General features: G+C 39.9%; 1 protein-coding gene across 11 annotated transcripts in view; it reads right to left on the bottom strand.

Moving 5' to 3' along the window:
• SEMA5A (semaphorin 5A) overlaps nucleotides 1–17,094 on the bottom strand; it is a 470,523-nt gene that overhangs the window by 327,378 nt on the left and 126,051 nt on the right. For 4 of the 11 annotated variants that reach the window (XM_025451472.3, XM_035710390.2, XM_049105632.1 and 1 more), the window contains one exon: nucleotides 7,938–8,031. The exons of 6 other annotated variants lie outside the window; for them this stretch is intronic. The gene's annotated coding sequence lies outside the window, so the exon portion shown is untranslated. Of the gene's footprint in view, nucleotides 1–7,933; nucleotides 8,032–17,094 lie in introns of all 11 variants that reach the window. One more of the 11 variants, XM_049105633.1, reaches the window with a different exon arrangement.

Below are 17,094 nucleotides of genomic sequence, written 5' to 3'. Positions count from 1 at the left end.
AACTGTGTGGAGGTTCCTCAAAGAGTTAAAAATAGACCTGCCCTACAACCCAGCAATTGCACTGCTGGGGATTTACCCCAAAGATGCAGATGCAGTGAAACGCCGGGACACCTGCACCCCAATGTTCACAGCAGCAATGTCCATAATAGCCAAACTGTGGAAGGAGCTTCAGTGTCCATCAACAGGTGAATGGATAAAGAAGATGTGGTCTATATATACAATGGGATATTCCTCAGCCATCAGAAAGGACAGATACCCACCATGTGCTTCAACCTGGATGGAACTGGAGGGTATTATGCTGAGTGAAGTAAGTCAATCAGAGAAGGACAAACATTATATGGTCTCAGTCATTTGGGGAATATAAAAAATAGTGAAAGGGATTATAGGGGAAAGGAGAGAAAATGAGTGGGAAATATCAGAGAGGGAGACAGAATGTGAGAGACTCCTAACTCTGGGAAATGAACAAGGGGTAGTAGAAGGGGAGGTGGGCAGGGGGACGGGGTGACTAGGTAACAGGCACTTAGGGGAGCACTTGACAGGATGAGCGCTGGGTGTTATACTATATGTTGGCAAATCGAACTCCAATAAAAAAATATGCAGGGGGATCCCTGGGTTGCTCAGTGGTTTAGCGCCTGCCTTCAGCCCAGGTCATGATCCTGGAGTCCCGGGATGAAGTCCCACATCGGGCTCCCTGCATGGAGCCTGCTTCTGCCTCTGCCCGTGTCTCTGCCTCTCTCTCTCTCCCTGTCTCTCATGAATAAATAAAATCTTTAAAAATACATATGCAAAAAAAATTTTTATTTAAAAAATAAAATAATTTTTTTAAAAATTAAGTGGTTATAAGAAGCCAATTCCAAACTCCAATTCACGCTACCATGTTGTGATGATGGTTCCAGCAGCAGAATCTAGAGGTAAAAAAAGAAGGTTGGAGTGTGGCTCATTCCAAGAGGGGACGTGGGTGGACCTTTTCAGTTTCAGGTAAGAAGGGTTCAGCAGGGCTATTAGGTGATACTGGTGACTGGGGAGCCAGTAAGGAGAGAGCTCTTCATTGGCCACATTCCCATTGGCCTGACACAGATGGGTGAAATTGACATTCTTATTCGATGGTGGAGGCCAAAGTAAATCTTTAATTAAGGTTTGTGGGGGTTTTTTGTTTTTTTGTTTTTCATTTGTTTTTAATTTTTTATTTAAATGCAATTACCCAACATATAGCACATCATCAGTTTCAGATGTTGTGTTCAATAATTTTTCTATAGCACATAATACCCAATGATGGGCAATGGGCATTAAGTAGTGCATGTGATGTAAAGTTTTTATTTTAATTTCAGTGTAGTTAACATACAATCTTATATTAGTTTCAGGTGTACAATGTAGCAATTCAACAATTCCATACAACACCCGGTGCTCATCTCGACAGGTACAATCCCTAATCCCCATCACCTATTACTCATCGCCCCAATCCCCTCCTCTCTGGTAATCATCAGCATGTTCTCCATAGTTAAGAGTCTAGGGTTATCTCGGTGGCTCAGTTGGTTAAGCATCCAATTCTTGGGTTTCGGCTCAGGTTACAATCTCAGGGTCCTGGGATTGAGCCCCGCATTGGGCTCCATGCTCAGTGGGAAGTGAGCTTAAGGATTCTCTCTCTCCTCTCCCTCTGCTCATCCCCTCAAATCATGCGTGCTCGCTCTCTCCCTCCTCCCTCTCCAAGAAATAAATCTTTAAAATAAAAGGAGTCTTTTTCTTGGTCTGTCTCTCTTATTTTTCCATCATTCGTTTGTCTTGTTTCTTAAATTCTACATATGAATGTAATCATATGGTATCTTTTCCCTCTGACTTATTTTGCTTAGCATTATACCCTCTAGAACCATCTATTTGGTTGCAAATGGCAAGATTTCATTCTTTTTATAGCTAATAGTCCATTGTATATATATACCACATCTTCTTTATCTATTCACTAAGATCAAGTGAGACTTATTCCTGGGTTGCCAGTGTGGTTCAATATTCTCAAATCAATCAACGTGATACATCGTATCAGTAAGAGGATAAAAATCATATGACCATTTCAATAGATCCAGGGAAAGCATCTGACAAAGCCCAACATCCATTTGCATTAAAATCGCTCAACAAAATAGGTTTTGAGAGAACATACCTCAACATAATAAAAAGCCTTATATGAAAAATCCACCCCAAACATCATCCTCAATGGGGAAAAATTGAGAGCTTTCCCCCTAGGTCAGGAATAAGACCATAACGTCCACTTTCACCACTTTTATTCAACATTGTACTGGAAGGCCTAGTCACAGCAATTAGACAAAAAAAGAAATAAAAGGCATCTAAATTGGTAAGGAAGAAGTAAAATTTTCACAATTATCATAACATGATAATATATATAGAAAACCTGAAAGAATCCATGAAAAGATTACTAGAACTGATAAATTCAGTCAAGTCTCAGGATACAAAAATCAATGTACAGAAATCTCTTGCATTTCTTTTTTTTAATCTCTTGCATTTCTATACACTAAGAATGAAACAGCAGAAAGAGAAATTAAGAAAATAATCCCATTTACAATTACCAAAAAATAATACAGTACCTAGGATTAAACTTAATCACAAAGTTGAAAGATCTGTACTCTGAAAACTATAAAACACTCATGAAAGAAATTGAAGAGGACACAAAGAAATGGAAAGACATTCCATGCTCAGGGATTGGAAGAACAAACATTGTTAAAATGTCTATACTGGGCATCCCTGGGTGGCTCAGCAGTTTGGTGCCTGCCTTTGGCCCAGGGTGTGATCCTGGAGTCCCGGGATCGAGTCCCACGTCGGGCTCCTGGCGTGGAGCCTGTTTCTCCCTCTGCCTGTCTCTCTCTCTCTCTCTCTCTCTCTCTCTCTCTCTCTCTATGTCTGTCATAAATGAATAAGTAAAAAAAAAATTTTTTTAAATGTCTATACTATGCAAAGCAATCTACACATTTAATGCAATCCCTATCAAAATACCAAAAGCATTTTTCACAGAGCTATAACAAACAATCCTAAAATTTGTATGGAACCACAAAAGACCCTGAATAGCCTAAGTAATTGTGAAAAAGAAAAGCAAAGCTGGAGGTCTCAGAGTTCCAGACTTGAAGTTATATTATAAATCTTTAGTGACCAAAACAGTATAGTACTGGCACAAAATTAGACCCACAGATCAACAGAACAGAATAGCAAACCCAGAAATGAGCCCAAAGTAATTTTAGGCTGAAATGGACTAGTTACCTAGATAGTTTGTTGCTACACACATATTCATGAAGCCTCTAACTCCAAAATAACTTGAAATATGTTATACTATTTATAATTATCATTTACTATAGAATCTATATGATTTATCAATATAAATTACCTCATGGTTTAAAGTACTTCTCTTCTACTTAACAATTTAATATAGTTTTCTAGCTCACACTTACCTAGGAATTGTGTAGAGAGAGGTCTCTCCAAGCACCAAACTCAGTGTCATCTCCAATATACATTCCATGCACACCCTTCCACAATCCCTAGAGACTCTCCACACAGTTCTTCATCCAGACATATTTGATAGAAATTTCCACTCCTCCCCAGTATTTTTCCAGTTAAAGCGGTTAAATCAGATAGCTGAAGGAAAGTTTTTCCAGCATTGGTCATTCTTCAAAAGAAGAGCAAGATGCAAGAGCCATGGGCATGAAAGCTGTGCCCAAGCACTTGGCCATGTTACTTTAACTATGTATAAATGACAAATGCTCTGATACCATTTTGCTCCAAGCACTTAGTTCCATTGAAGACTCAGGATCTAGTGCCATTTGCCAGCCAAAGACAGTGTTTCCCACCATCTCCACCATCCATAATTACACATGCTTTTCTGGATCTCGGGAGGTATCCCAGAGATCACAGGTTCCACCACCTAATGAAGCTGCTATCGCACAACACCTGTGTTATCACCCGAGGTCAGCAGTCCCTCCTGGTCCTCTTCTCAGCTCAGAAATATCAGAATATCAGAATCACCACCCCCCTGTGCTGTTCCCACAGCCAGAGGTCGAACAAAGTGTGCTGTGAACTGTCAAATTAGCATTTCACATCATGAAGTAGTTATGTTTTCCCCAAATCACAATCCAATAAATCTTTAGCAAACATAACTTTAGAACATAATTCCTAGACCACTGAGCAAGATTCTCACCCTATGGGGGGGGGTTCTCTGGGCAAGATTCTTATCCCATGGGAGTTGTACTTAAAAATGTCAAGGATGAGAACTGGCCCGGGGTTGCTAGCTAAGCACAATAGAGAGTCATAACAAACAGCTGCCTCTTCTCCTGACTGTCCCCATTTCCTCCATACCAGTGCCCACAAGCAAGTCAGCGCACTGTCTTCAGCATGCTCTGATAAATCAAATATCAGCTTGTTCCAGTCCAAGCAGACCCCACATATGAATCTCTAGACAGTGGTGCGTACTGGCCTACAGCATGGAGAATCGTGTCCTTATTGGGCTATAAGCACAAGCTTAAAACAACTACACACGAGTGCATGCACACACACTGGACTCAAGTGTCTAAACACTACTCTTAGTCCGCTCTATTCTCTTAACCCTAACCTGTAAAGAAGGATCTGCAAAATGTCCACATAGTCATACAATCAATAAATAAGGTGATTTTGCTCATGGCCAAGGACTAGTCAGTTCTACTGTAAACATATAACGACAGAGCTAAAAAGGACTTTGACAGCTAATCTCTGCTCTCAACACTTCTCGCAAGGCTTTCTCAAAGTAGAATATCTCAACCTCACCCTCAATTTCAGAAGAGATGCTATGACTTTATCACCAATCCCATGCAAAAGGGTTTGTTCCAAAGGTCCTTGGAGAGATTTGTGGAATTAGGCAGATGTGAATTTGAATTCAACCCTGCTTTCTAGCTTGGTGACTCTGGGAAAGTATACTAAACCTTTGCCAACATTTTCTCTTCACCTAAAATACCAATACCATCTACCTGTCTTTATGAGGACCACATAAGCTCATTCTTTTAATGTTCCCAACACAGATATGTATTAAGTGGCCACAAAATGGTACCTGTTAAATGCCTTTCTGTCTCTGCCCTGACCAGTGGCCTAGCTGAACATCCCTGGCTCTGTTCTCTCTTTCTTCCATCTACCTGCAACATGGCTTAAACGCCTCTGTCTGGATCCTCTGGACTTAATCCTGTGGACAGTCCCTGAGCATGGCCTGCAAGATGCAACACAATCTCACTGCGAGCCCCTGCCTCATCTTCCAATATGCGCCAGGCATGATTCATCATTCTTGAGACACACCAGCATTTTGGTGTCCATACACCCTTTTGCTCCTTATGCTCACCATGCCTTCCCCAAACTACAATTTTCCATCTATCCCGTGAAGGCCTACCTCAAATGCACCTGCAAAAGCTTTGTCATTCATGAGAACCAATTCTTCCTTTAACCTTGTACTCAAACAAAGCCCATTGTATATGCTCTTTATCATTCTACTTACAAAGTGATATAATTATTCATGAATTTAATTCCCCCAACATAACACAAACCCATGGACAGAGACGCTCTTACTAGTACACCTTTTCATCACAATAGAGAACTTAGATATTCAATATTACAAAGACCCAGCTAATGTTTGTGGGATAAAGAAGAGGAACAGGAGGGGGTGAAGAAGCCCAACTCCTTCACCAAGCTTTCTGAATTTAAGTCTCTGTGTTGCCCCTTGCTGACTGGGTGACTTGGGGCACGTTACTTAACTTCTCCACAGCTCAATTGTCTCATTACAAAACAAGGATATTAACTGTGTTTTCCCGTGGGTTGCTGTGAATTTTATAATACTGAATTCTTTACATGCATCATCTCTCTGACTAGCATGCAATGATTAACATGTACCTGCTGTCACATTGTAATGAAACTTGGAACCCCTAATTTTAAGCCATCTCATACTCTGTTGAAAAATGGGCCAATCTGCTTTGCTGAGTATTCCTCAGCAATGTTCAAAGGTTTTAGCCTTAGAAACAAACAACTTAATAAAATTTTTAAAAGAGGATGACAGAAAAGAGAAACAGAAACTGTATACACATAGCTCTCCTGCCATTGGAACTGGTCAGGAACACAGTAAAGGTCTGGTTATAAAACAACCTGGTGTTTACATCCAAGTCCTGAGCCAGGCTCGGCATGGGAATCATTTTTAGAAGACATACATGTGATCCCTATGTTAATTTCATAGACTATGAAATCCAGGACTGTTGTATTTCCCCAAACATGCTTTTATTAGCTGCCTGACATGAGGGTAAGAAGAACACATCAATGATTTGTTTCTAATCAAAGTCATAGGTTCAAGTCATTTCAACATACGCTCTCCACTATAGGGCTCTGTGTGTGTGTGTGTGTGTGTACTTATATACATTATGTGAAGGAGAAAAACAAGACTCAAATTGCTGCTTCTGTGCCAGAACTTTCTAATATCAGCAATAAATCTTTAAGCCAAGGCTAAACCATTTAGAAGACCTGATAATAGCTCAAAGTATCTAATGCTATATCACCTGATTCCTTATTTAATCTAATTATTTTGAAATGTCTTTGCAAAAGGGGTAATTAGAGGGCTCCACTTACAAAGGATCATTCCAGTGTCCCACTGGCACATAATCTGATGACAAATAATTTCCCCAGTGTCCCAATGGCACATAATCTGATGACATGATCCGACCAACCTCAGACAGCTAGTTCTTGAGGTCAGAGGAAGGAGTAGCCACACATGAGTGAACAAACACAACGACCTCCCGGGTGGACTATCTTAGACAACCTCCAAAGGGTAAGTCATAGAAGGTGAGTATTGCAACAGCTTTGAGCTGTGTTGTTGTCTCTTTCTTTTTGATCAGGTATTAGGTTCCAAAACGGATTATCCAGCTGCCCAAACACAGGGTAAGCAGCGTTCTGAGCATGTTGTCTCACCCAGTTTAATGAAAAACCATGTGGTTTGGAAGCAACTTCCAGAGTTACAGAATGTTAAGCAAGATATTCATTATTATATCCCACCATGAAACAACAGGCCCAAACAGCCCACTCTGGGAATGTCCTCTGAGACTGTGTTTGTACACGTCAGGAGACAAAACAGGGTGTTCCAAATGCCCTGCTTGTTGGAGTATTTCTGCCCCTTCTGAGAATCTGAGTAACACAGAAATAGCTTCACGGAAAAATGGACCCACCCACTCCACTCTCTGGAGATTCAAAATTCCACAGGAATCCCACAGGAATCCCACAATGGGGGCTGTCCTACATGATTCCATAAAAATCTTCCCTGTCATCCAATAGCCATGTATTGTACTTCAGGGCTTGTCAAACTTAAAGCAGCACCTTCCTGAAATTTTAAAGAATGGTTAAGGTCATGTTTCCAGAAGGTCTAGGACAGTGTCCCTTCTGAGCCTGGGTCACCTTCATTCATGCACACTGAACTAGACGGTTTATCATAAAAGCCAGTGGGATACAGTGAGAATACGTATTTGGAGCTGGGCAGACCTCAGTCAAATATGGAAATAAAAACAGTGGCCGAATTAAATCAACAATGTGAGCTGCCGGTCCTCTGTGGGCAAAATAAGGATATTCACACCCACCTTGCTGGACGACTGCAAGGCAAGAATGAGCTAATACCTACCAAAGGTCACCAAGGTGCCCAGTGGCCAGCTGATGGGCAATATTCATGAATTTCTTTTCATGGCCTTCTAAAGGGGGACTTCAACTATCTAGATTCTCTTCCATATCACCATTGGCCCTGACCATTGAACTGACCACACAAAAGACATGTGTGGGTCATCTATGTCCACAAGAGAGGACATCAACTCACCCAGGGTAAGCACCCAGCCTGCATCTCAAACACTCCTGTGAGAGGTGACCCATCCACATGATTGGCTCATGGCCTTGTCCTTACCTACCAGGAAGAAAAGAACTCTGGGTTTCCAATTCTCCAAGATGATGTTAATACACGCCTCCTGCCTTATCTATCCAAAGAAATGAACATGGAAGAACCTGATAGAAATCAAATAAAAAGAGCACAGTTAAAATGACATCACCAAATTAGTTGTCTCAAAAAACCCCGCATGCCTGATGGCAGGATTTGTCCAAATGGAAACATTTTCCTAATGGCAGTTGCTCACTCACTGTTAACTTTTGAAAGTCATAAATATCTATTTATAATATCATTAAAAAAGAGAGTATAACACAGGCTTTTAAAACACTGGCCAGTGAGAATAGTGTCATAAAGACTCTACCCTAGATTTATTAACAAATAAATACAATAAGAAAAGTTTAGATAAGTAGAAAGCTGGAAATATTTTCTCAGATGTGAAACAACCTTCTTTGATGTCTGTATTCAAATCCAATGATTTTTAAATATGTGTCTGGTTTGGGAAAATAAAAGAAGAAACATTGTTTTCTTTTCTCTTCAGTGAAAGGAATTACAGATGTCAATAAAATAATATTTTGACTTATATAAATGCATCAAGTATCAAATTTAAACATTAAGTATTTACCAGATATGTAAAGCATGGATAGCGCTAAACTACATTTTTCACATAAATCAAAGAAATTTCACAAGGTATTAAGGAGTCTAAAACCAAACTTAGGGAGAAGAAACATATATAGAAGCTGCTTTGTAAGAAGTGATAAAAAATGCCATGTTGAGAAACACAGGATATCTGCAGGGGTAATCTGGAAATGTTTGTATCAAGAGAATGTACAGAAAAGATATAAAAAGACACTGGCCGGATGCAAGTAGGTTTCTCACAGTACACGATTTTCAAACAGGTCTTTAAGTAAATGTTAGATGGCTTTGTCATGGATGTGGGAATTGGAAAGGAAGAGATTCCAGAATGAGGAATGTATATTCTATAAAACTTCTCATGAAATGAACACTATACACCAGAGCTCCTTAATCTGAGCATTCCTGGTGTTCGGATAGGTCACTTCGCTGTGCTGGGGGCTGCATGAGCACCAGATAGTGCTGCGCAGCACTGCCTGCCTCTACCTATGAGATGCCAGGAGCCCAAGATAACAGGCTTGACCATCGAAATGGCCCCAGATACTGACAACTGTCCTGGGGTGGGAGGTGTGGGGGCAAATCACCCTCCCTCACATTGAGAATCTCTGTTAGATACAAAGTTAAATCTCAAAGCAATGCTGAGTTGTGGCATTAACAGAAGGATGGCATGTAAAAAGGGAACATCTTATCTTTTTCCATACTTCAAATCTTGTCTACTTACTATGTCAGTATGATCCTATAGCTAGAAAGTACTACACCTACTAACAAATCTGTATCCTGAACCACAACAACACACAATTTCATCACAATGAAACGTGGCTTTTACAAATCACTTATATAATGGAAACCAGATTAAGTGAGCTTCAGTTACCACAGTAACGAGGACAGCAGAGTTTGGGAAATAAAATGAATACTGCCAACATCTGTAAGCAAAACCCTCAAAAACCTGAACAGGAACCCCAAATGTCCTAGCAAAGCATGCTTTGATCCTCAGCTATCTGGCTGCTTTTGCTTTGCTTTGAGGCAGTAATGGAATGACGAGCCAAATGTGCACCTGCGAGAGAGGCTAGCTGAATTTCACAGGTCATGAAGAATGAGGGAAAGAAGGATTCCTCAGTCTGTCTGTCTCCCACTTCTCTCCTTGCCTTGTAGCTAAATGGCTTCCTTTCTAAAGGAATCTCCTGTCCTGCCTCATCACCATCACTGCCACATCCATCATCACCACTGCCACCATCACCTCCACCTCCACCATCACCACCTCTACCTCTACCATCATCACCTCCACTTCTACCATCACCTCCACCTCCACCACCATCACCTCCACCTCCACCATCATCATCACCACCCCCACCATCATCACCACCATCTGCACCATCATCACCACCTCCACCTCCACCATCATCATCACCACCATTAGCTGGAAATCTCATCCCTACAGAAAGGATTTCCCCCAACCCTGCACTGGGCTCCAGCATAACCTAACCCCTCCTTGGACAACTTTCTCAGAACACAATTCTTACCAACACTAACTACACTTTTCTACTTCTAGAACTTCTGTTTCCAAAACTTGCTCAAGTTGCTCTCTTGGCCTGAAACAACCACTCTACCTAAGATGTGGGTTGCCATCTTATTCAGTCAAGCTGGAAACACACTGGACATGAAGAAAACACTGAAATTGCTCAAACATTGCAGAAATTGCTTCATGTTGCAAACAAGTTTTCCAATGGATAAGCATGCACTTAATATTTTATATTTTAATATTTTATGATGCTTAATAGGCACCAAGTTGGTGTTTTAAATATTTTACAATCGTTAATTATCTTGCCCTTAAAACAACCCAGTGAAACAGTTACTATTTTTATTATCTTTTTTTTTTTTATTATTAATAGACTGTATTTTTCAGGGTGGCTTCATGTTTATAGCAAAATGGAGGGACAGATACAGAAATTTCCTACCATGCCATCTGCTCCACACAAATGCACAGTCTCCCCATTATCAAAATCCCATCCAGAGGAGTACATTTGCTACAATCAATGGACCTACATTGACACATCATTGTTGCCCAAGTTATTATCCTCTTTTCACAGATATGGAGCTGAGGAACATAGATGTTAAGAAAGGTGCCCAAATACATAGCATGGCACAAGAGACAGAGCTGAGATTTGAACCTAGGCAGCAGGCTCTCCCAGGTCTTTGAACCTCTCTACTCTGCAGTCGCTCTAACCTGAAAACAGTTCCCAGTCAAACTTAATGTCAAAGTAACTTTTAAAAAAAAATAAATGTCAGAGTCAAACAGAGCTCCAGGAACATCTGGTTGCAGATTTTCAGCCTTTTTGTAGCAAGAGACCATGATTTTCAAAAGCCTTGACCCCAGCCCCTAGTCCCTCTCAGAGCACTTCAGGGAAAATCTGGGGCCATTTGAAACACAGTTTTAAAACCATCAATTTTACTTCCACCTTCTCTTTTCACAGATTTAAAAGCTGAGGCCCCAGGAGGATAAGTCGTCTGCCCCAGAAACACTGATAGCAGAGCTGAAAGCAGGACCCAGGAGTCTGGACACTGAACCAGCTGGTCTTCACTTAGACCCTGGCACCCTGTTTAAGCCCCAAATAAGTGTTTTATAGAAAAGTATGGCTTAATATCTATCTGTTTAGAAACGTGGCTAAAATCACAAGAAAATAATTCACCAGGAAAGCCATACAGTAATCAATCACAGAAATGTGCCTCTAAAGCCGTATCCTGATAGTCGAATTTGGGATTTGGGCTGCACTTCTCATTTGTGGGGTTCAAAGCCCTTTTCTGGCAAACCTGGGCAGCCAAGTTACTGGCAATCTGAGTTCAGGGCCAAGCAAGAATGAAAACCCCACGTCTCTCAGTCCATCTGTCCATCGGCAGCCAGTACATACACCCAGCTCTGGGCTCCCCCTCCCGGCCCACACCTTTACCTGCATTAGGGACACAGGCTCCTCAACAGCAGCCTGTATGTGATTTATGGGTTGACCTTCAGACCTTCACATCCTAAACCTTTCCATGACTAACTTTTTCTCCCTTCGGAAAATATACTTCCCTCCCCAAAGAGGTGTTAAAAACTTATTAAATGCACCTGGCCATGGGCCAAAGCACCCCACAGGGGAGGCAAGGGGGGCAGGCTGGGTCATTACCAGGAAGGCTTCTGCTGACTGTTCCTGCAGCTACTCGAATCAAAGTCTCCATGGAGGAAAAAAAAAAAAAAAAACTCAAGGAAAAATGGTTTCTAACAAAGGAATAAGAACCCCTACTGCTCCCTGGTTTCATGTTAAGTATGATGCTACAGCCTCCATGTAGGCTTTTTTCTCTTTTCTGTACCCAGGCATCATGTAATCCTAATAAAACATTTTATGTATCTTCCTATGAAAATAATAATTCAATAGGAAAAAACTCTCCCAGCTTTTGTTTTATCATGAGAATTTTTTTAGCAACCATTCATTAAAAGTTAATGCTAGCAGTTTTATCTACCAGTATCTTTCTCTTGTTTTTATTAAATTGAAAAGTGTGTAAATAACAGATAAGCATCTACATCTATAATAGTACAAAAGAAATCATATGATGTTGTGAGTCTACCAATTAGGAAATTTTTTTTAATTAACAATAATAATAAGGAACTCCAAGGAGATACTAATAGCTTATGTAAAACATCACATGTAAAACTAATGAACTTTCTTTGACATTACAGGCACTCTAAAGGGATTTGTCTTTATTCACCTTTTCAGAGCATTCTGTTCCATTTTCCTAGGATTGCTTTAATGTGTGATTTCCCTGAGAAGTCAGCTGTCTATCTCTCCAGGATTGGGATTTCCATTTCATTGGTCTTTAATTTTGCAAAGCATCCAGGCTACTCTTTTCAAAGATTATAAATAAGTAAATAAAACAGTCTACAAGGAAAGAAGAAAGACATACAAGCTGCCTACATTTTCACAACAGAGTGTTCTGTACCTACTCACTATATTTATTCTTGAATTATAGCAAATGACAATTTCCATCTGGACTTTTTTTTTCATAAAAGCATTTCTCATTTCATCCTGTGATAATCTGAAAAACTAGGTACACTGTGTAACCATGAATAAAATAGCTTACAGCACCACTCCAGAAATTATTCTCAACCTCCTTGCATATTAAGCTTGTTTTTGCAGCCTGGACCAGAGAAATCCAGTCAGACAGCTGTACAGTGGAAAGGAAAAAACAACATGGCATGTCTCTGGCATGTTCTCTGTTATGCTCCTGATTATCTTGTGGGGCTCTGGAGTTTAATAAATCTTCTTAATTGGACAATTAGCTTAGCCTTGGGCTAGAGCAGCCAAACAGAAGACAAGTCTTTGTTGTGGATATGCATTCTGTGCCTTATCTATTCCATGGGGTCCTTCAAATTTAACCACTTCAGGGTTGATGCATCTCCAGCTCATATCCAAGCAACATCAAGTGGAAGCAACAGTGTGTTGCTAGCTGCACACCGATAAAGGCACACCTGAGTCTCATGTACACCATTTCTCCAACTAGAATAGGCCTGAGGCACTTCTTTTATGTCACCCGTGGGCTGAGAGTCAAGTCACATCATTACCCACTGCTAGAAGAATAGCTCATCCCCAACCCAAAGAATTAAACTGTGCTGATGAATTACCCACAAGGAAGGGACAGAAGAAGGGAGAAATAAAATTAATCTTGTGCCCACCAAATAGAAAACCTTGACATTAAATATGTGATCATGATTAGAAAACGCCACAAGTTGTAACTTACAGGAGTATAAACAGAGGCTAATTAAGGCCAAATACTACTGTGACTGTCAGTATTAGAGTTTTATTTTAGAACAAGACAGAGGATCTTAGCCAAACTCATGCATGGTGTTCTCTGAAATGAAAGACTCTGTCTCCTGCAAGAAGGCAGTGTCCTGTCCCAGTAAACGATGCGCAGAAAATCAACTGTGTCCTGGATTCCAGGTGCCCTTTTCCTTTGCTCATCCCTTCTTCTGCTTGTTCTAATTAAGCCCTGGATAATTATTTCTATGGAAAGAAAATAGAGCCTACCACATTCTGGACTGTGCTATCCTTAAATGACTTCTCTTTGGAATAGCTAACTTAATCGACTAATAATATTCTTTAGACTTTCAGATCAAGAACGTCCTATGAAACAAAGAACCGTGAACTGCTTTTATTCTAATTCCTCTACCACTTTACTATTGTTTTCTACACTGAACGGCCCCCTTTTTAGTATTTTCTTGTATCAAGAAACTTCATGACCAAAACACAGCACTTATATATCCATCTACCAGCAATCTCTGCTGTTCCATCAACAATGTCAACTGATCCATAGAACCCATCACATAAAATGTATGTAGAAGGATTGCTGGCAGGAGGCAAAAGAGAATCTAAAGTCCCAACCAGCTACCACCAGGTCAGACAGTCAGGTATTGGACTTCTAGGAATCAGAGCAAAGGGAACGTTGGGAGTGAATGTCATGTCCCCAGGATAATAGGAAATAAATTAGCCAGAGACAGAAGAGTGGGCAAAATGTTTCTCAAACCAACAGCGGAGTACTCTAGAGAAGGAGAAAGGGCATCACTCAAGCATGTATCATCTATACACTAGTGTAAAAGTATACGCTAGATATTGATGGAATAACTAGACATAGGGAAGTCGACCTGAGAAGAGACAAAAGGACCTCAACTAGCGTCAGAAGCCTTGGACAAGATTTGGAAAATTTAGGCAAAGAATATCCAAGATTTAATGGCATGCCCACAGTATTGGGGCAGAGTGGAGCTAGGACTCATATAAATGCACTGGTGTATGTTGATATATTGGGGCAAAACCTTCCAGTACATTCAGCAGGATTTCATAATGAAAGAAGCATCCTCCCTTCAAGTAGCATGAACTGGAAAGAGTGATATGGCATGTTGACATGTGTGGCTGAAGTGGGCAGAAGAAGGCGAGGTAGAACAGAGGGGAAGAATGAATGCATGAAGAGGCACCTGGGTGGCTTTGTCGGTTAAGCACCCAACTCTTAATTTTGGCTCAGGTCATGATCTCAGGGTCCTGTGTCAAGCTCTGCAGCAGGCTCTGCACTCAGTGGGGAGTCTGCTCAAGGACTCACTCTCTCTCTCTCCCTCTCCCTCTGTCCCTCCTCCCACTCTCGCTTGCTCCCTCTCTCTCAAATCAATCAATCAATCTTAAAAAAAAAAAAAAAAGAATGCTTGAAAGTAGCAGAAATTGGAGAAACTTAATCACTACATAATTTCACCCTGATCAGTTTACACAGTGACCTCAGAAGGCAAATGATAGCAGATATTACTCCATCGTGTTTGTATTATACACAGACAACAAAAGCTCCACACACTTAACAAAAGTCAAATTACACAGTCATAATAGCTCAGATGTTCCTGAAACATTCCTGTACCTTGAATCTCCCCGATAGCCTAACACTGACAAACTTTATGAATCCTCCTTTAAAAGAATTTTCCTGCATGCAAGCATGGTGTATACCGAAGTAGGTAGGTAAAATCTCTAAAGTAAGCAAACCTCATCTGAAAAAATTAAGAGAAAATGTTTCCTAACATTATTTTTTTCTATCTAGTGGGATTTGGCTCAAAAATCATCATCCAATGTCTTTCTTTTTTAACTATGAGAGCCGAACAGATACCCAACTCTCCTATTACGGTGAAATGAAAATTTATTATGCAATTATTTTTGGAAGACACATATTACATGCATAAATAGACATCATTATAATCATCATATTTCACTGTAATAATATTTGAGACTTTAAAGGATACCATCAAATAAAATTAATTTCATCTACAATAAATGAAGCAGAAGATATGGAAGACTTTAGTCAGCTGTGTTAGGGATTTAGCAATTCACTAAGTTTAAAAATTACTTTCATCTAAGATGATAGTTTTTCTCTAGCTCTTTTGCTGATGCCCACTCAATATATTCTCTCTAAATGGGCACAATATTTTAAAATGTCCTTCTGATTAGATTTTATAACATAGATCTCCATTCAGTGCTCGAAATATCATGGATCCTGCAGGAGTATTAGATGGAAATACATCCATTTTCAAATGTTTATAAGTCACTGGGCTTAATAAATACTTTTAGTGTCTACTAACCATAACATAAAAGCATTGGTAACATTTTTTACTAGAAGTCTTCACAAAGATGTAATGAGAAACTCATCCAGAAACCTCAGCAAAACCAATGATCAACTCATTAGGAAAACATATCAACCACAGGTATTACTGACAACCAAAAGAAGAATTTTTCCCAGAATCAGGGTGTGGGGTTTTGAGTTAGCAGATCCTGGAATGAATCCCAGTTTCAAGATTCTACCTTAGTCAAGTTACATGACTTCTAGGTCTCAATTTTATGTTGTGAATGGGACTCAAACTTTGCAGGTTTCTATCATGACTGACCTAACATTCAAAAACAACCAAATACAGTGCCTGACAAAGCAAGATCACTATAAAGAATACATCATTTCATAGATGGTGGTTTGGTAAATACTATTCCATTTCATAGGTAGGTGTCAATTTTGAGTCATTCTTTACCACAAAAAGCTCAGTCCACTTGATTCAAACAGGAGATCTGGTCACCATGAGACAAGATGGATCTTTAAGCAGATAGACAATGGGCCTAAACAAATCCTGACTTGTATTTTTCAAGTGATAAAGCAACCACCACTTGATTTATATAATAAGTGCTTTCCATAAGAGATTAAAAATGCAGCTTTTAGAAAACTGCTTTATTTAAACAGAATTTCATTACAGAATGAAAAAAATCTTTGACCAGTATAGAGGAAGCTATACCAACTATAAGAACTTGACTGCTCATTGTCTAGGAGGGTTTCTCCATGTTAAGATGAGAGTTCTTCTACAGAATCAAGTGTCCATGATCATTGAACACAGACACATGTAAGGGTCGCTGGGCCTCAGAGATGTCAAATGATGGAAGGAGGAATCCACATACTTTGTGACACACCCCAGAGGACAAATAGTTACCAGAGAAAGCCAGGAGAAACTTAATTTAACATAATGCATGTGTTGGAAGATGAAAAATTAGCATTTTCTTTAACCATAATTTAATTGCATTAAATTCAGTATTTTTATAGTATTTCTTCCAGTTGGCAAGATGTCAAAAGACAATAAAAAGTACTTCCAGATGGTTGGTCTAAGCAAATTGGGTGGAATTTACCTTTAAACAAAATGGGAAAAATATGCAATAGAAGCCCTGCAGAACTCCTATCAAATCAGAATGACTACTGTCTGCATCATTATAATTCACTCACTGGTTTATGGCCTCACTCTATTTCAAGGAGTTTCTCAAATTCATGTAATGTTCTGCAGTGCTACAGCTGGCATCAGATCTCTGATTCAGCTCAGAGATACAGACTGTGAAATCCTCCATTGTTAGACAACTTTCTTCTTTGGATCACAGCTGAGAAAGCTGAGCAGCAAAATAATTATAAGTTTTTAATTGCACCCTTTCAAGGGCAAGTCTAACCTACACTCACTCAGCTCAATAAACAAT

This window comes from Canis lupus, chromosome 34, assembly GCF_003254725.2.
Source record: "Canis lupus dingo isolate Sandy chromosome 34, ASM325472v2, whole genome shotgun sequence".
Classification (NCBI taxonomy): Eukaryota; Metazoa; Chordata; class Mammalia; order Carnivora; family Canidae; genus Canis; species Canis lupus.
Note: the sequence above shows the minus strand (reverse complement) of the source record. Positions and strands in the feature narration are given on the sequence as shown.